The sequence below is a fragment of the Petaurus breviceps genome, unplaced genomic scaffold (assembly GCF_028583685.1).
Source record: "Petaurus breviceps papuanus isolate PSGF00001 unplaced genomic scaffold, PetGlider_PUasm1.0 90881, whole genome shotgun sequence".
NCBI lineage: Eukaryota > Metazoa > Chordata > Mammalia > Diprotodontia > Petauridae > Petaurus > Petaurus breviceps.
Genome location: NW_027187369.1, coordinates 10,329,009 through 10,349,745, shown reverse-complemented (window position 1 = coordinate 10,349,745; position 20,737 = coordinate 10,329,009). Strand labels below are relative to the sequence as shown.

The 20,737-nt window shown below is 41.1% G+C and overlaps 1 pseudogene; it reads right to left on the bottom strand.

Moving 5' to 3' along the window:
• Positions 1–9,108: 9,108 nt before the first annotated feature.
• Positions 9,109–10,383, bottom strand: LOC138150678 (glyceraldehyde-3-phosphate dehydrogenase-like; annotated as a pseudogene).
• Positions 10,384–20,737: the final 10,354 nt, after the last annotated feature.

The following is a 20,737-nucleotide window of genomic DNA, read 5'->3' as shown; positions in this document are numbered from 1 at the left end:
TCTCTCTCTCTCTCTCTCTCTCTCTCTCTCTCTCTCTCTCTCTCTCGTTAAAGTCATTTAACTTGTAAACTCATAACTTTAGATTATGTCAAAGCCATATAGTTTTAGCTGAATGTAGAATTCCAGAAATAAAGAGCATTGCAAATCTTTCTTTTTTTTCTGTGCCAATTGGGCAATAAGGTAGCCTTTGTGTTGATTAGAAACAGCCTAGAGAAAATTACCTTTAGAGTCAGCTGAAAGGTGGAAAAATGGTTCACAGAAACTTCCAGGGCCTCAGTTTCTCCATTCTTAAAAAGGGAATTAGACAAAATCTTGAAGATCCCTTCTAATGTCTTATCACATGATCCAATGACCTTCCAGGAGCACTTGTAACTTTTAAATCCTGGCATTATCATCAACAAAAATAATTGTCCCCGTCCTCCAGGAAAGGAAAATAACCAATTTTGTCTGGAGTTATTTTTCATCACTCCTCCCTGCCTGGAATTTGTGTACTTAAAAAAAAAACATATGTTTCTCCTCCTCTGTCTGTTTCATGGAGTTGTTCTACCTGATATCAGGGTAATGAACCATATGTCTTAGAGACCTGAATTCTCCTACCACTATAGTAAAAGGAATCTTTTCTCTCTCCAAAGTAGGAATGGTAATACAGAAATAAGACCTTTTCCTTTCGTTGATTTTTCTGGGGCTAAGGGGAGGTAGCATAGCATAGTGGACAGAGAGCCGTCCCTGAAGCCAGGGAGACCTGGGCTAAGACTAGAAGTTGCAGAATATGATGAACTGAATTGTTAGAGGGAGTTTACTTTTCTTTAACTTCCTGATACCATTAAAATCACAACTTCATTCCCTATTGCTAAGCATTTTTTAAAAATTGAATGCTGTTTATTTTGAATTTTTCGTCTGACAATCATATCCCGATCCCACCCCCTTATTTACTGTGGGAAAAACCCAGATAAGCAAACAAAACAAGGTTAATTCTTCTTGATTTTCTCTGTGCCTGAACTATTTCTCCCTCATTCCCAACATCTGAGTAGCTATGATGTCCTGTCGATGTTTCTTTTATCATGCTTTGCACTGGAAAGGAGATAGTCTAGTCATGTGACAAGAATGAGCAATACTGGATGAATGACCCAGGGGATGGCCTTTGCAAGTCTGCTTGAATCTTTTAAGGAAGATTCACAGGAAAATATGGAAAAGAACTAAACAGGAACCTATGTTCCATGTTCTTCAGCAGAGTAGGGGTAGGGAAATGGGGTTAGAAATGCCCATACTAGTGAGCTCACTGATTTATTAAAGCTCCCTTAGCTCGGATTCGCTGTCATGTCCAATGTCAGTCTAGCATTTGGATTATTGAAGTAGCCTCCTAATTGTTCTCCCTGCCTCTAGTCTTTCCCCATTCCTTTTTTCAATCGATTTTGCATGTTCTGTTAGATTAATCTTCCCCTAACAATTGTTTTCATAATATTCACCTTCTCACAAACTTTAAGTAGTTTTCTGTGGCCCATAGGATAAAGAACAAAACCCTTAAGCCTAGCATTCAAGGCTCTCCACAGTGTGGTCATAACTTATTCTTCTAGCTTTGCTTCACTTTATTCCCTTATCTGAACTCCAGCCAAACTGTTCGACTTATTGTTCTCCCAGCATAGCTTGTGTTTTTTTTTTTTTAACCCCTCTGCCCACACCATCTCCCTGACCTGAAAGGGTAACTACTCACAGTTATTTGGGTAAAGTTTTATGGTTACAATGTGACTTTTCTGTCCATCATATCATTTGCTACAACCTTTCCCCTTTACCTAACCAAGGTCACTTTACAGATTCTTTAAACCTTAATTTCTGTATCTGTACAATAGGGATAACAATATGTGTACCACATAATCTGGAGGGTGAGAACTTTTGTAAAATGGTGAAGAATGAGCAAATGTGACCTGCTGTTATTATCCAGGTGGAGATGACTGATATTTAGTTGGATATATGGAAATAGTGTGCAGGTCTAGAGATATAGATTGAAAAATCACAAGCCTAGAGGAGGTAGTTGAAATCAAAAGAATGGAAGAACTACGAAGGAGAATGTAAAAGGAAAAGAACAGTGTACCAATGACAAAGTCATGAGTGAATGCCCGTGGATGATAGGATTTGAGAAAAGGAAGAGCAGTCAGAAAAAGGAGGCAGAGGAGTGGTAGACAAGACAGGAAGAAAATTCTAAAACAGGACATGAGCTGGGAAAGGGACCTTGAAGCCCCCTCCAGTCAAACCCCTTTATTTTACAAAGGAGGGAACTCAAGGTCATCCATGGAACACAACTTGTCCAAAGTCACATGGTTGAAAAGAGGAGAATGTTTCAGTAAAATGTGAACAATAGTGTCCTTCTACACAGTGGTTGAGTGGGATGAAGACCAATTAGATGGTTTAAGAATGAAGTGGGTGGGGTGAGGTGATGAACCACCTTAAGGAAAAAAAGAAACTATTCTCTAAACTTGAGAACAATGCATTTGGATCTGCCTCATGCTAATTTCAAGTCATTTTTTTCCTTAAAATAGGTTTTTTCCTTTTCAAGGTTGACCCAGGTACCACATGAAGCTGAAAGTAATAAAAAAAACAAGAACAAAATTGCAAGTCTGACTTTTTATCCATTTGACTAGGTCTTCCCTCCCAGTTGGTGAGGTTTTATCCTCTACAGTGTGGTGTCGTTGTCTTCCTCCAACTGGGGAAAAGTTTCATGCTTCTAAGACCTTTCCAGCTGTGTGATGACTCTTCCCAAGTGAACCTAAGAGTGTGTTGCAGCCTCAACACTGGCAGCTTGCAAGATGGCTTGAGAAGTATTACTTGTCACCATTTTCTTTCCCCAAGAATATATATTCATCCAGAGGCTCATCCAACCTCTGCAAAGGGAGTCTCAAGCAGCACTGGGTTGAATCCTGCATGAATTCAGTGCTGGTTTTGGATATCTATTTACTCCCAGTGCCTAACATGGCACTGAACACACAGTAGGATCATGCAACTTGAGAGTTGGAAAGGACCTAAGAGATTATCTCATCTCATCCTCTCCTTTTATAGATGGAAAAATTTGAGGCCCAGAGAAGTCGCATGACATTTTGGTCACACAGTAGTAAGTGGTAGAGCTGAGATTTGAACCCAGGACTCCTCTGGCTTCAAATCTAGCATCTGTTTTACTATACTAATGATTTCCTAGTAGGAGGCATAGTAGAGGAAGAGAATTGTAGTCTTACAATGATAAACTAGTATGGCAACATTTCCTAACACCTCATAAAAGATACCACATACACAGACACACACACCCCTTTAGAGTTCATTTTAAGACTCTCCAGTTTGACATCTATAGGGATTGCTAGTCTGACCAATGCCTTTTGGCCACATGGTATTATTTTGCACCAAGTTTAATTTCTTCCTGCCAAAGCTTTAGACTTCTTTTCACTGATAAGGATCAGGGGAAATTGTCTGGCATTTACAAATCCCATCCAGGCGTATCTGTTACAATGCTCACTTAGCAAAGTTTATTAGATTATTAGGGTTTTAAAACCCCTGGGCTTCTTCATTATTGAACTTAAAAACACACACACACACACACCAAACATCTTCTACAAATTTAAGTGGTATAATTAGACACTGGACTTGTCTTACAGGCATTTTAGAATTATGAAAATGATTTAAATAGCATTTGGCTCCTGAGAAACTTGCTGAGTTTGACAGTGACACAATCCAAAGCAGTTCTGAATGGAATGGAATTTGAGTACTTTACTTCTACTTAGGGTAGAGAGACTTAAAAAAATTGTCACTGAAATAAGTTTGCTATGGTTAATTAAGAAATGATTCACATAGCTAATTATCTACACCACACCACAACGCTTCTCCTTGCTTGCCTCCTGGTTGTTGTAGGTTAAGAGTAGTGAGAACCAGTACTGGAGTCTGGGACAAAGTGTGAGGAAAGAGACTGTGATGTCTTCCTGTCACAGTCAATTTCATGCTCATGGAAGTTCTTTAGACCTGATGAAGTATTCTCAAATTCTTAAATAGCCTTTATTATACATATATCACAAGAAATAACAGACACAGTATTTTTGCGACAGTGAATGATTTTTACAATTTTTGTACACGGCAACTTCCTTAAGGAATTTCAAGTGATTCGATACTGACTCTCTTTGTGATATTTTGACTTAGGCCGAAGTTTCCTGTTGCATTATTCTGAAGGGGGGCGCTACTGAACAAATTAATAGCAGACCTAAGATTACAGGAGACATACTTAACTTACTTGAGAAAACAAGTTGTCTTCAAGAACTTTAGCAAACTCATTAACTAGGTGTATATAAATAATGCTGCTCATTTCCAATGGATTCTTTGCCCATTGAGGCAAACCTAGCAAGACCTCCACTTGGAAACACTTTGGCTATTGATTTAAATTCTTATAGGTGTTTATAGCAGCAAAGCTACATTTCTTTAAAATATTCTGTACTTTACACTTCGTCAATTGAGATTACCTTTTGCTAAAATTAGTTCAAATTAGTGAGGCATAAATTGATTGTATGGGTTGACTCCTGACAGGTAAGAAAGGTGGCTGGTTGGGGCAACTTGCAAGGTAAGTCCAGGAGAGTTCTTAGGGTGCTTACTGAATGTGTACTTACATGCATCTTCCTCCAGTGCCCATGAACAAGGGCAGTCATCAGCTGGCTTCTGAGTCAGTCTCTCTCAAGTCTTTTCAGTTAAAGAAATTTTCCTACTGGGAAATATTCATTGAACACAAAGCATTATTTTTATAAACTTATTTGTGACATTGAATTGAAATGAAATTATCTTCATTGACTCTGCAAAAAATATCAGAGCAATTGATATTACTGATCATTGTTTTAGTGTATGGTCAGTTCTGCTATAACACGTGTTTCAGAAACTCAAACTTATTCCAGTTATTGACATATCAGGGAGCATTAAAGTGAATTTTGAATTTGCTTCTGGTCAATTTCTTTCTGGAAAAAAGAATGAGAATGCAGAAAACTACCATTTCACAATAATTCAAAAGCTGCAACCCTACTGGCACCCAGTTCCACAAACACCCTGCAGGTCTTTGTCAAGGTAAAATGCCATGTATGTGTATGTGTATATGTGTTTATGTGTTTTTTAACCATTTGACATGTATAAAACTGTGCTGCCATTTTTATTAGGTTCCTATCTTTTTTGTTTGTTTTTTGCAGGGGGAAGGTAGGGCAATTGGGGTTAAGTGACTTGCCCAAGGTCACATGGCTAGTTTTGTGTTAAGTGTCTGAGGCCAGATTTGAACTCAGGTCCTCCTGACTCCAGGGCCAGTGCTCTGTTCACTGTGCCACCTAGCCACCCCCTACCTTTTTTTTGCTTTTTGGAGGGCAATTGGGGTTAAGTGACTTGCCCAAGATCACATGGCTAGTTTTTGTGTTAAATGTCTGAGGCCGGATTTGAATTCAGGTCCTCCTGATTCCTCTCTATTCACTGTGCCACTTAGCCGCCGCCCCCCACCCCCCACCTTTTTTTTTTAACGTGTCACTTATGAAGTATTTTTTTATCTCAAAAACTGTTTTATTTTGAAGTATTTGATATAAGAATAATAACCTGGAATATTTGCATAAATTCATCCATACCTGCATTTATTCAAACAGTTTGATAGTCACAGGACTGAAGTTTTTGAACCTTATGTCCCTGATTCCAATTTTCCTCATAAGTTCTGTGTTTTTATTGCGTGAGTTTGTATAGCACTGTCCTTTTTTTTGGGAACACATATGTCTTGTTATAGCAGAACTGCTTGTACTTGTAATGTTATCCATTTGTGGGGTCCCTTTTGAAACTGAGGTTTTTGACTTTCCAAAGAGGTAGAGTTATTATGTTCTCTCCCCCTCTTCCCCTCCAATTATTTTCAGATGGACATCAGAATAGCGGGTTAATTTATAAGGTACATGACTGCACTCAATTTGAATCCTGTTATAACTTTCACTGTCAGAGGAGATGACTCTAAAGCCCTTCTCTGGACCTTGTCTCCTACTGAGACCAACAAAAATGTTGTGCCTTGAATGTGGTCTTAATTATGAAGTCTTAAGGATGTTAGTAATTCAGAAAGCATGTGTGTGGGTATTGGTGCAGAGGACGTGTTCAAGTCTTACGGTGAGTGGATTGAGCTAAGAAGTAGGAGATCTGGTTTCTAGTCCCCACTGGGTCACTGACAGAGATGGAATTAGAATGGGGTGACTGGGCCATTGCCTCAGATACAACATTCCAAGACCTTACTTTTTGGCCCCGCCCCCATGAGCTCGTTCTCTCGTCCTTGGGCTGCCACCATCCCTAATTTCATGACTATGGTACCTCTTTCCCTGTTCACCTTCCCAGTGGGGTGGGTTGGTTTTTATCTAATGACTGAGCAGTCTGGACCTCAGACTACCTCCCTCCCATAAGTGTGGGATCATCTAGGAGGACCAACAGCAAAGACAGTTGAGAGCAGTTGTTCTTTCCTTCCTTCCTGACCCTAGCCCTACTGTTTACTATCTTTTTCTTGTCTCTCTTTCTGATGTGCCCTTTAGAACTTTCTTCCATTGCAGTTTAATGGAAAGGTAAGTGACATTATAATCAGAGGATCTGGGTTCGAATTGGGGTTCTGCCGCTTACTACCTGGTAGACCTTGGACGAGTCACTTTATCCCTGGGAACCTCAGTTTAGTCATTTGTACAATGAGGTTGGATTAGATGCTACCCAAAGAGCTTTCCAGCTCCAAATCTAGGCTCTTGGACCTTTTCTTCCCATGTTCTTTTCATTATCTGGCGCTTCCTGAAGCTTAGTCCTATTCCTAAGATGTCACATCTCTTGACACTCTTTCCAAGACTGTTTTATTATGCCCCTTGACATACAGGACTGAAACGAGGAGTTGGCATACTCTTCTGTGACCCATACCCTCTTCCCTCTCCCCCATAACTTTCAAATGTATATCCTCAGCTTCCTGTAAGAGTACACTCTATCCTCTGGATCCTGGTAGCTGGGTCACTTCCATTTCCACAGAATGCCCAATACCTTACTGCTAGTAATTTCTACCCCAGGCCTGGCTTTCTTTAAATACTGTAGCCTCCTACTTAGCCAACGTCCCCAGTTTTCATGATCTCTGTCTCTAGTCTGCCTTGGCTATACACAGAAAGAGAGCTCATACTTTATAGTACCTTTCCCCACCCACCATAATTTTCCCCAGATCAACTGAATTTGACCTCAAATGCCTGAGTTTCTGGTTATAACTCTGGACACTAACCTTGAGCATGTTACAAGGTCAGGGTTTTTAGAGCTGATAGAAGGGATTGTAGAGATTGTATAGTCAAATTTTCTTATTTTACAAGGGGCAGGGAGAAGCTAGAGGAAGAGTGAGAACAGTCGAGTGACTTGTCCAAGGTCACTCAGGTAACAAATAGATCCAATATTTGAAGCCATTCTCTCTGTCTCAGTCTGCTCTTCTGTGAGATGAGGGCTGCAAACAATATGATCTTAGATGCCCCTTCTGGCTTTGGAAATTCTCTATTTTCTGGGAATCAATCATTTCCTGTTTGTTTTGAGAACACCAGGCCCTCTAGCTATAAGCCCAACGGGGGAAGGTGATGAATCTGAACGGTTTCATTAGTGCCAGATAAGCCAAAAGCCATAATTTTGAGCCCTGTAAGACTTGTGGAAGTGCTAAATTCACCATTAGGAATAAATATGGTGGGTTGAGGTTATTTATAGTCATTTCTACTGTCCATTGGGAACTGTCAGTGTCAAAGGATGCTATGTCAATCAAGTTATCTTGAATCAGTTTAGCAGCTACTAAGTCTCTGATATATCAGGTAGCCAATCATAATGCAGAGCCCAACTGAATTATTTATTTTGTTATGATGAAAATGTCTTGCCTTTATTGGGTTTCCTTTAAGGAACTTGATTCGGCCTGAAATCTGAGAGATAAAGGATCAGTGATTGTCTCTCAGATTGTGATTCTTCAAGGCTTTTCATTTTTCACAAGCTGCTATTAGTACTTGAAAGTCAAGGTGAGAACACTATAACATATTTTATGACAAAGCTATTAGCATGTGCAGAAAATTTCTATCTCTATTAATTGAGGAGTAGTGCAGGCTTGGGTGTTTGGGAAGAACTCACCTGTGATGCAGCCAAGTCTGCCGGGCAGATAAAGCAGGCCATCTGGCAGCTTCTTCTTTGAACTAATTATTTTTTACTAACTAGGTGCTAAGCTCAATTTTTTGTTTCTACCTAGTGAGGGAATCTGTGTTCTCTCAGTTTGGGTGCCCAGAGAGAGTATAGTGCATAGAAAGCTGAACTGGGAGTCATTAAGACCTGGGTTAGAATCTCTATCCCCTTCCCCACACCACCACTCTTAGACATTTGGTTGCATTGTGGCCATGAACATATCACTTAACTTCTCAGCATCAGTTTCCTCATCTGCAAAATGGAGATAATAACAGAACCTACCACAGGGAGTGTTGTTAGATTCAAATGATATATGTAAAACACTTTGAACACCTTTTGTTCAGTTGTTTCCAGTTGTGTCCCACTCTTCCGAGATCCTGTGTGGGGTTTGTTTTCTGTTTTTGTTTGGGTAAAGATACCAGAGTGATTTGCCATTTCCTTATCCAGCTCATGTTACAGATGAGGAAACTGAAAATCTTAAAGTGCTGTATGTCAGTTATTTATATTAGAGGCATCTAGGTGGTGCTGTAGTGGATAGAACACTGGCCCTGGAGTCAGGAAGACATGCTTTCAAATCTGGCCTCTGGCACTGGCTATATGTCCCTTGGCATTTTACTCAAACTCTGCCTCAGTTTCCTCAATTGTAAAACAGGAATAACAATAGCATATACCTCCTAGGGTCCTTGTGAGAGTCAAATGAGATCATATTTGTAAAGCACTTACCATAGGACCTGGCACAAAGTAGGCACTAAATAAGTGTTTATTCCCTTCTCTTCCACCATTACTATCAGTTATGATTCCACATCAGGGGACTTGGTTTCAAATCTGGGCTCTACCAGCATCCTGTGTGACTTTGTTTAGAATGAAAGTCTCTTCTCTCTTAGCCTGTTTCTGCCTTTGTAAAATCATGGAGTTTGGACCCATACGTTTTTTTTTTGCACTGAATATGGTGACTTTATTGATGGTACACAATACAGGACTCTAGGCTTCTTCCCCCTACTACAGGGGTGCTTTGGAACAAGAATGTGAATGGGACATGGGATCCCTAGTATAGGAACACAGGTTAGGAATGTGGGCTCCCCAGTGGTGGATCTCCTCTTTTTGGCTGGGGATGAAGATCCATGGCTTTCCACTTTACTCCTTGGAGGCCATGTAGACCATGAGGTCTACTACACGGTTGCTATAACCATACTCATTGTAATATCAGGAAACAAGCTTGACAAAATGGTCATTGAGGGCAATACCAGCACCAGCATCAAAGGTAGAAGAGTGAGTGTTGCTGTTGAAGTCACAGGATATAACCTGGTCCTCTGTGTAGCCCAAGATGCCCTTCCAGGGTCCCTCTGATGCTTCCTTCACCACTTTCTTGATATCATCATATTTGGCAGGTTTCTCCAGGTGGCAGGTCAGATCCACAACAGATACATTGGGAGTAGGAACACGGAAGGCCATGCCTGTAAGCTTCCCATTCAGCTCAGGAATAACCTTGCCTACAGCCTTAGTAGCTCCAGTGGAAGCAGGGATGATGTTTTGGGCAGCACCACGCCCATCACACCACAGCTTTCCAGAGGGGCCATCTACTGTCTTCTGGGTAGCAGTAATGGCATGGACTATAGTTATGAGTCCTTCCACAATGCCAAAATTGTCATGAATGACTTTGGCCAAGGGGGGCAAGCAGTTGGTAATGCAGGAAGCGTTACTGACAATCTTAAGGGAATTATCGTATTTCTCATGGTTCACTCCCATCACGAACATTGGGGCATCAGCAGAAGGGGGCAGAGATGATGACCCTCTTGGCTCCACCCTTCAAGTGAGCCCCAGACTTTTCCATGGTGGTAAAGACTCCAGTGGACTCTACAACATTCTCGGCTCCTGCATCTCCCCATTTAATATTGGTGGGATCGCATTCCTGGAAGATGGTAATGGCTTTTCCATTGATCACCAGCTTCCCATTCTCAGCCTTGACAGTGCCCTTGAATTTGCCATGAGTGGAATCATATTGAAACATATAAACCATGTAGTTGAGGTCAATGAAGGGGTCATTGATGGCCACAATGTCTATTCCACCAGAGGTGAATGCAGCCCTGGTCACCAGGCGCCCGATACGGCCAAATCCTCTGACTCCAACCTTCACCATCTTGTTTCAGGGACACGACTTAGGCAGCAGAACCTGGCACTGAGGTTGGGAGAAAAGCCAAAAGCCCCCATACAGTTTTAATACAAGTGCTGAAGCTACAGTGCAAGTTCTATTCCCTTTCATAGACAGGGTGGAACATCTTCTCTAATGTGATCTAGTAGAAATAGAAATGGGCTTGTGGTCAGAAGACATGGCCTGAAGTCCTTACTCTGGCACTTTCTAGCTATAACCTGAAAAAATTCCTGTCTTTTTGTTTTAATTTTACTCCTTTGAATTCTTGGGGTGCCTGGTTGGCCCATCTTACAGGATAGTAAATTACTACCCCCTCTCTAAGCTTCAGTTCCTTTTTTTTTTGTTTTTGCTTTTTGGAGGGGGGAAAGTAGGGTGACTGGAGTTAAGTGACTTGTCCAAGGTCACATGGCTAATTTTTTTTGTTACGTGTCTGAGGTCGGATTTGAACTCGGGTCCTCCTCATTCCAGTGCTGGTGCTCTATTCACTGGGCCACCTAGCTGCCCTCTCAGTTCCTTTCTTTGGTGAGTCCTTCCAACTTTGCTATTCTGCAATTTTATAAATTTTATTATAATATAAATTTCACAAGTTTATATTAGTGACTGCAGAGTGCCAGGTATCAGCTGTTCCAAATTCCTTTTTGTTTCTTCCTTTTTGGCTGAGATGATTTCTATAGGCTCATAATATTTAGAGCTGAAAAGAGAATTTAGAGGTCATTTATTTATTCTACAAAGGAAGAAACTGAGACCTAGAGAGGCTGATTGATTTGTCTAAAGTCCCACTGCCAGCCAGGAGCAGAGCCGGGATTTGAACAAGTCTTGTCTGTTGGCTTAGTGTGCTTGAAAGAAGAGGTGCAAGAAGATAAAATCCAAGCCACCCACTAGAAAGGAAGATTAGGACCAAGGTGAAACCTAAAGGAATTGAAATCCAGGCAAGATATTTTCTTAAAGCACATGGTATCCATCAGGGACTTGGCCATGTGTGTGTATTGAATCATCTCATGTGTAATTTGAGACAGAGACAATTAGTTTTTCCTGTGTTAAAATGAATTTGTATGTATTGAACATGCACTAAACGAGATTGATCTTTATCAGAAAACTGTAGGTGGATACAGCTTCATTGGGTTATAAAGTGATTAACATAATCCCAAAGTGTACAATTATAAAAAAAATTCTGTTGAATCATCATATGGTCTAGGAGTTAATATATATTCTTAAAAATTAATTTTGCCTCAGTATTTCAGTACTTTTAAATCAATTAAGTCAACCAGAACAGATATACCTAAAAGCTAGGGTAGTTGGAGGAAATGGCAAGAGTACTGGATGAAGAGGTAGAGGAACCTGGGCTTTAGCCCCAGCTTTGCTTAGCAACTGTGTGACCTTGGTTGAGTCATTCTCAACTTCATCTTTAAAATGGGGATGCTGCTTCGTGTACTACCTACCTTATGGGATTTTGTTGTGAGGGTAAAATAGGGGGAATGGATGTTAAAGTACTTCATAAATGAAACCCGTGACTCAGAGTCAAAGTTCATGGTTCAATTTTGAAGATTTCTCATTCAAATCATTCTTTGACTTGTTTACCTCTACCCAGGTTTTCTCCTGAGAATGAGGAATTTGGCTCATGTCTAGGTCTCCACAACAGAAAGAAAAGGGCTCCTTACTCCCACACAGGCCTTTAGACTAACAATACATTGAATATGGGGCAGATAGCAGAAAAGGACTCAAGTAAACCCATGACCAGTCAACTCTCCTTCCCTGGGGACCTATAGAGTGAGTCCCCTTGTTTTATTGGACTGTCCTTAGTGAGGGTAAGGTCCCCTGCAAGAGTAAAGCACTCAGGGCTAATGGAGAATTGTCTCCCTGACCCTCAACCTTCCCCTCCTATCAACACTTAAACAGTCCACATAGTTCGTGATACCACTGAAGGGGCAAACTTCAGGTTTTGCCCCTCCTGTAAAGGCTCTGTTCTTGACCTTTGTTCCTCAGCTCAGGATCCTGCTTGGTCCAAGAACATCTCTGTTAACTCTTCCACTGACTCAAATGTAGAAAACACATAAAAGGTGCAGCCCATAAATAATCCCATTTTTTTTTTCTCCAGTGGGTCCCAATTCCCCACAGGGCCCTTCACAGCTCCTTACTCCGTGTTGGCCTTGTAGCGCCACCTTGTGGTTTGGACTCTTCTCAGAAGGACAGTGCCTCAGTAATCCATCATGTCCCTACTCTAGCACAAAGAGATTCTGAGTCCTTAGAATTCCTGAAGAGGAGAAACATACTCTGGAGCTGCTAGAAAGGCAATCCCCCTTCCCATCAGTCCTGCACTGCCCAAATAACAGTAAGGTGGTGATGCTGGTGAAGTTCCAGTCCCCCTGTTCCCACATGACATGACTTAAATATCTTGCTGCTACTATTGCTCCATTCCCCGAAGGTCATATGTACAATGTTCTGTCCCAAAAGCCATACTGTTTAGGATACTTCCTTTTTCTGGACAGGACAGATACCCTAACTTTAAAACTTGATTTTATTTCTGAAACAACTCCTGAGATTAGTGCTGCCTAAGATATCTCACTTTTTTTGGGGGGACCTTTGATATTCTTCCACTCATCTGGTGCCATTATAGCTTCTGAGGGAGAAGAGGGATGCTCCTCTTCTCCTTTTAGAACAAGGATTTTTAACCTGGAGTCTATGGATTGGTTTTGGGGGAGGACTGTAAACCTGGATGGAAAATATCATATATTTATTTCAATATCACTGGTTTCCTTTTGAATCTCCATATATTTTATTTTGTCTCTCAAAACATTATTCTGAAAAAGAGGTCAGTGGCTTTCATCAGACAAAGGGGCCCATGACCCCAAAAGGTTAAGAATCTTTGATCTAGAATAAAGGAAGAAAGGATAAGTGTGAAGTCTTATACTTTGATTCCCCAAACCCCCCATCTTCTGAACTATAGGATGGAGGAAGCATGACTAAAAATACATCTGAGAAGGTCCAGGGGACGATCTTGTTCGGTCATGTCTAAACTTCACCACTCCATTTGGGGTTTTCTTGGCCCACATACTGGAGGGGTTTGCCATTTCCTTTCTCCAGCTCATTTTACAGATAAGGAAACTGAGGCAAACAGGGTGAAGTGACCTGCCCAGGGTCACACAGTCAGCAAGTGTCTGAGGCCAGATTTGAATGCCTGGCACAATATCTGCTGCACCACCTAGCTGTCCCTGGGGGTGATGGAAGACCACAAGCTGTGTATGAGTCAACAATGCAGTGTGACAACCAGTAAGGTTAATGTTAGGCTGTATTAAGAGAGGAACATCATCCAAGATGAGGGAGGGGATTGTCCTGCTCTACTTAGCCCTGGTCAGACTATCTAGAATATTGTGCTCTCTTTGGAACACCATGTTTCAGAAAGGGATTTGTTAAATTAAGAGGCTTTCAGAGGAGGGCAAACAGGATATTCAAAGACCCCAAGGTGATGCTTTATGGGGATTCCCTTGAAAGAACCAGAAGAGTTAGTCCCAAAGAAGACACGGGGGGCATGCTAGCTGTTTATAAAGTATTTGAAGGGCTCTCATGTGGGAGAGGGCTTAGACTGGTTCTTCTTTGCCCCACAGGACAGAATTTGGAGAAATGCTGGAAATTGAGGTTTGGTGTCAGGAATGGGCTGCCTTGTAATTGGAGCTAGCCAAAGGAGGAGTTGCCTTAGGAAGCTGTGGATCCCCCTCCCTGGAGGTCTTGAGAGGCAAAGACTGATTGACCACTTGAGAGTTGGTAGAGAGCATTCTTAGGCAGTTAGGAAATGGACTAGATGGCCAATCAGGAAATCCTGTGACACAGAGCCTTTGCAGCCCATGCACCTTAGGAATGTTGGGACAGAAACCATGAAGACAAATAAAGTGTGATGACCCACCTACCTTCTAACGAGTATCTGAACTAAATCAAGACTGAGCCTCTAGACTTCAAAAAACCCATGGGTACATACCCTTCTTAGCAGATGCACACATCTGCTTTGACTTAATATTTAAGTATTTACAAGTCTAGTTAATAGTCAGCAGGGAGGGTTATACTTGAAGCCCTGCTGAGTATACATCAGAAAACAGGAGCTATGTATTTGAAATGTTAATTGTGTTCTTGTTTAGCTATATGATCTTAGGAGAACAGATCTGTTCTCCACTGTGCTAATGAGCACCAAAAGCAAGGATCTGTCATGTGTATTTTATTATTGCTATTGGTTTTTCCAAAGGTGGTGTCATATTTGTCCTGGAGATAAAAGGGAAGGTATTTTCAAATGAAAGTTAATATTAAAGAAATTAAGCCTTACAAACCCCCCTGCCCCGACATAATGCTAGGTTCCAGTCCTTTTCAGTTCACGATGGACTGCTCTCACACAAGCCCTTTATCTGGGCAGTACAACTCACAGAATAAGAAACTGAGATTCAGACCACTGAAGGGATTTGCTCAAGGTCATCTATCTAATAAGTATCCAATTTCAACCCAGGTTCACTGGCACCAAGTCTGTTCCCATTATGCCATGCTGTTTCCCAGTCTGCTCACAAAGGCAGTGTAGTACAGTGGAGATCACTGGACCAAGAATGTAGAGGGCTGGGTTTCAGTACTGACTGTACCACTAACCGTGTGATCTTGAGCAAGGTTGCTGCCCTACTCTGGTCCCTAGTTTTCTCCTCTCATAGATGAGGAGGTTGAACTAGAAGATCTCCAGGGCCCATCCCAGCTCTGACATTTTAGAAGGCTATAAATAATGCCACATAACTTGCAGTCTACAAAAGCAGAGTTGTAACTAGCAATTTGTGTGCCTGGGAGAAATGGAATTGAACATTGGGGCAAGGTAGTGGTAATGATGGCCTTGGGGCATCACAAAACCAATGTTGAGGAGGAAGGCTGTACTAGGGGAGGGGGAGAAAGGATTCTTGTAGGGGGAAGCAAGGCCTGGAAGGAATCTACCTGGGATAGTGTTGTGTTGGAAATTGTGCTTTTTCCTCCAGCCAATCTGGTAGTTATCTATTTTAACTAATTATCCTTGCTACCTAGATCTTAAGCTCAGTTGTTTCTACACTGTTGGAAAACTGGAAGGTGCTATCACCACCTTCTAAATTTCAGTGCTTTGAGTCAAAGTCTCAGTTACCCTGCCCTAGTTTCTGTTCTATATAGTAGCCATTTTAAGAACAGACCTAAAGATGAATTCCCATCCAGCAGCTGGGTGGTGCTGCAATGGGTAGAGTGCTGGGCCTGGAGTCAGGAAGACTCACCTCCCTGAGTTCAAATCTGTCCTCAGACACTTACTGACTGTGTGACCCTGGGCAGGTCACTTCACCCTGTTTGCCTCAGTTTCCTCATCTGTAAAATGAGCTGGAGAAGGAAATGGCAAACCCCTCCAGTATCTTGGCCAAGAAAACCTCAAATGGGGTCATAAAGAGTAGGGCATGACTGAAAAACGACTGAACAACAAGCCGTATCCCTACTCTTAATAGGAATTTAATACTCAAACTTAAGGACCCTGAAAGAGCCCTTCCTCTAGAATGAAAGGTGGCGAGGTTAGTCCTTCAGCATCAGTTTTCACATTTGTTCTTACATCCTTTTTATTATTATTATTATTATTCAGAATTATGCCCATGCCTATAAATGCTCTGTCAGGTACATGATCCGATCAATCAAATACTGTAGCCATCTCCAAACACGAGATAACATGATTGGTTCTGTTCCTTTACGACTCCACTTGAGTGCAGGCAGGTGAATGGACTTCCAATCCCGCATATTATTCCATTAGCCTTGCTGCAGTAGAATATACCTTTATAATGAAATGTAAGATTATAAATTGCCAATTGATTTTGCATCAACGATAAAAATCCTAAGTGACTAACAGACCTAAGGTGACCTAGTTTAGGGTATAGAACGTGAAACTCTAGTGCACTGACAGTTTAATTGGTTTAGCAAGGGTTCGTATCACCTGCCTGCAATGCATCATTGGCCCTTTTATCGTTACGTCTTATAGTAGCTTTAAAACTAAAGTAGATGACAATCTCATGAAATGTTTCTTTTGACTGGATCAGCTTCCCATCCTTGACTTTATAGCCGTACCTTGCTGTTCAGAGCAATGTTTACCAACTACCTCTTCATCTTAATATATTTTGAATCATAGAATTTATCATCCAACTTGATTCTTTAGTGCCAGGCAATGGAAGGAGCTGTGTCTGATCTACCTGGGGAATACCAAAATACCCCAGGGAACTCAGTACTACTCTAGATGGAACCTTGCCATTTACTGCTGTTTTGTGCAAGCCAGAATACATAATTTGACCCTTATGGCATTGGGGAGGGGGAGGTGATTTAAATGGATTACAACCTGAACTATTGAAAGATGCTGTCTCCTGTTCCCAAAGCTCCAGAAAGAATCACAAGACTCTTAAGCAGACTTATAAATAGAGGAGCTGCAACTGTAAAGGGCCTCTGGAATGACCTAAACTATGTATGAATGGCAGCCCATTTCCTGTTGGGAGGGAGTCTTCCTGGCAGCATCCCATGAACAAAGCTGGTTTTCTCAATAATTCACTGTTTTCCATTCTACCAGGAAGTGGGAAAACACTTACTTGTAAAAACTTTGAGTCCTACCTTTGACACTAGCTATGTGCCTCTGGGTAAGACTCTTCTCTCTGGATCTCAGTTTTGTCTTCTGTAAAATGAAGGAATTAGCCTAAATCTCTAAGGTCACTTTTAATTCTGACGTGGGTGTTCAGGCAAGACATCATGATCAGGACTCTGGCCCTGGGAGAAGGCAGGATGGGTTGGGGTTGGTTTTTTGTTTGTTTGTTTGTTGTATATAGTTTGAATGATTCCACATACTGATTTTGTTTCTTTTGTATGGAGACAACTCTCTTCTTCATTTGGTTGGTTAAACCCTTCTTTTCTACAGCTAGTGTTTGTAAGAACTGAAAATGAAGTCTGAGTACATAGGAATCTCAAGAAACCTTAGGTTCAGTCCTTGTTCTGACATTTTTAACTAGAAGTGTGACACTGGTCAAGTTATTTAACCTCACTGAGCCTTGGTTTCTTATTTTGGGTTGAATTCTTAAGAAACATCTAACTCTGAGCTGCTAGTATTTCTCCATAAAGTATTGTTCTATCATAGGAAGGAGGTGACTTTGGAATTCCTGAAGGCCATCTCACTGAAGCTCTGGTATCTCCGAACAAGGGAGAAAGTCTTCAGAACGTGGCCTGGTCAATGGACTATATGTTTGCCGTCCAAGGACCAGCCTAGCTCAGTTTGGATGGGCTTTATCTACAAGCTTGGCTGCAAGGAGTTGAATGTTTTATTCACAGAAGGAGCAGCATAGTTCAGGGGAAAGGGCCCTGGGTTTCGAGTCAGAGGGTTCTGGATTTGAATCATGTCTCTGCTGTTTATCTCCTGTATGACCTTGAGCAAATCACTAATTTTTATTGGATGATATAGTTTTCCTGTCTGTTAAATAAAGTTGAGGGAAGTTTAGACTGGCTGAGCTCTAGAGGTCTTCCTAGGTGTAGATCGCAGTGTAATCTCTCCCTTTTATTGGTGGAAAGACCAAGGTCCAGAATGGAGAATTCAATCTTAGGTCTGACTCCTAGTCTAATGGGCTTTCTTTTTCTTTTTAAATCCCCTTTTTTCTTTTCAAATGGTCTTTTCACCATACCACACTGTCCTTCTAAGTGTTTGTGAGATTTTGTCTAAAAAATCATCAAGGTACATCCATTAATGACTAGTCATTTTAACTGTTCACCTTACAAAAGACTTTTGGGGGTCACCTAAATTTCCTTCAGCCCTCTCCTCCCTGATGAGTGACAAGGAGGGCAGGGATCTATAGCAGACATGAAGACTGCCTGGCCTCCTCTTGCTCAGCTTCAAATTTTTCTTTAATTATTAATCTTAAAGTTGAACCCCATCTTCATCTTCCTCCTCCTCCTTGTTGGAATAGAAGATCGACTTCTCTAAAGGGGTAAGTCAATCAAGAAGTTGCTATTTGTACAGATGTTGGGATTTTTACTTTGTAACAATTCAAGGGAGCTGAAGGGTATACAGTATCCTCATTATCATTTTTCATTACCATATGGCAGAGACAAACACAGCTGTATTTCTAAATGGTAGGATGCCACTAATGCCCCTCCTCAGCTGCAGCTAATTTTGTGGTGTCAAAATAAGCCTTTTCCTAAAGTCAGAGAAGCCAAAGACATCAACAATTCTGTTTGGTCCCAGAGAGGAGAGTGATAGGTCTCTAGCTTGAAGTGAGTAACACAGGTCAAGGAAGGATTTTTTAAGAATATAAAAGAGCTGAGTATATTTGGGGGATGATTTTTCCTAGGAGGGAAAAAAAGGATAAGTGGAGTAATGCTGTGTAAATGGGGATGGGCTGTTTCTCACAAGTCAGAGGTGTTAGCTTTGTTTAACAAGGCTGCTTCTTCCTCAGTGAAAAACAGGGAGCAGGAAAGGATGGGGAAAGCATGAGGAAGGAAAGGGTGGGGTTAGGGGGTGGTTTAGGAGAATAGAAAATGCTTGGAATAGTATCTTTGGGAAATTTGGGAGGGGGAGCCATTAGTAATAAAAGAATTATGTGGTAGCAGTGATACCCTGCTATGGTAAGACTCAGATGGGTAGATATTGGTTAAATATATTCATTTTATTCCTTCTGGTCATTTCCCAAAGTACAGATACCAGCTAAAAAAAGAACTGTCTTAGTTTGAGTCTTTTTGTGAACTTCCTCTCTTTCTTCCTTGGGCCCAGTTTGTTATCTGTCTGCAGTGCCCATCTTAATGTAGAAGGAGCAGAGTACAGAATGGATACCGGCAATGACAAGACCTACCTTTAAACCCCCCTTCTGATCCTTAACTAGTGGTGTGACCATGGACAAGTCTTTTAAGGCATCTTATCTGAGTCTTGGTTTCTTCATCTGCAGAAATGGGGAAAATACCTGTATTGTCTTCCTCACGGGGTGACTGAATTTTGTCCTACAGTCCATTTTTTTGCAGTCAACAAAAAATAAGCACACTGAGATATTGTGTCTATAACACTTTCAATTAACTGGTGAATGTGAAGTTTCCTTTAGAAAATTGTTTCTGAAAGCATGCCTGTAGCCTTGTCATATTTGCATTGGGGATATCCTTGAAGCATCTGTAGCTACCTCTTGTAAAGATTTTATAGAAATCAGAAAGTGTACATATGAGTCAATAGTTATTGGTATGTTCTAAATCACCTTTTCCTGGGTGGTCATACAGTCTGTAATTTTATAATAGTTCAGTATCTGCCCTTTCTAATATCTTGAAAGTGGATCCTTCAGTGCTTTCAGAATTGTTTTACCTCCAGTATGGATCTCTTCTGTATGTGCTTGGTCTGTTCCAGCTGCTCTTTCTCATTTTGTTGTTTCCATTGCCATGTCTACTTCCTCATATAGCACATTGAGGACTGAGGTGTTAGATTATAAATGTTCTCCTGTCATCAATGATGAAAATTGGTTGCTATAAAAGATGCTGTCAGATTTGTTCCATTTTTTCATCTCCTTACTCTGTGAAAGCTGTTGGGATCATCTGGCTTAGTTGGGTTGCATGCCAGGCTTTGTGCAGACTCATTTTCCCCTCCACTGCTCTTGGCTGGTTTATGAGGCGGTACTGCGAGTATTCCTCCGCCATCCTTTGCTGCAATATTTGGCAAATGAGCTTATATTGTACACTGTTGTTGCCCTTGGCTGCCTTGCCTCTCCATTTTGCAAGGTGAACAACTGTTGGCTGGCAGAGGTGGTTTTATTTTTGAACACTCCTTTGGACTTCTCACTGTAGCAATTGTTTTATGCCAGTTAAATAGAACGGGTGTTAATCAGTATTAATGTCTCTTCCTTCATCCCTTTCTTGTTTGTTATTGTTAATATCTGGTATGACTAAGTCAGACTGGGGTTGCCGTAATTGCCTCTGTTCTCATCAATCTCATCTTTTTAGTTTGATATTGATTTTGACTTTTGCTCTAACTTGTAGATGGTATGACTATACACAGATAGCAGATGTAGAAATGACTTCCATACCAGTGACCAGGCATTTTCCGACTATTAAGATATAGTAAATTTCCTGTTTTTGTGCTAGTATTTGGCTCTTGCCATGTCTAACACCTTAAAAAGCTTCTGACTCTTCTGGAAGCAATTATTCATGATCTACAGATAGTAGGCATCTGAGCAGTTTATAATCCGTTGTTCTTTTTAATTTGTTAATCTTGAACCATATCTTACAACAGTTTTTTTGCCATCTTTTTCTCTGCTTGACTTTGAAGTGAAGTCTCAAGTTTCAAAGTATTGCTGACTTAGTGTAGAAGTCTTTACAATTGCTTCATGGACTTTCTTTACTGCTTTATCCCAAGCAACAGGTGTTGCTGCTCAAGGCACTATTATCTTC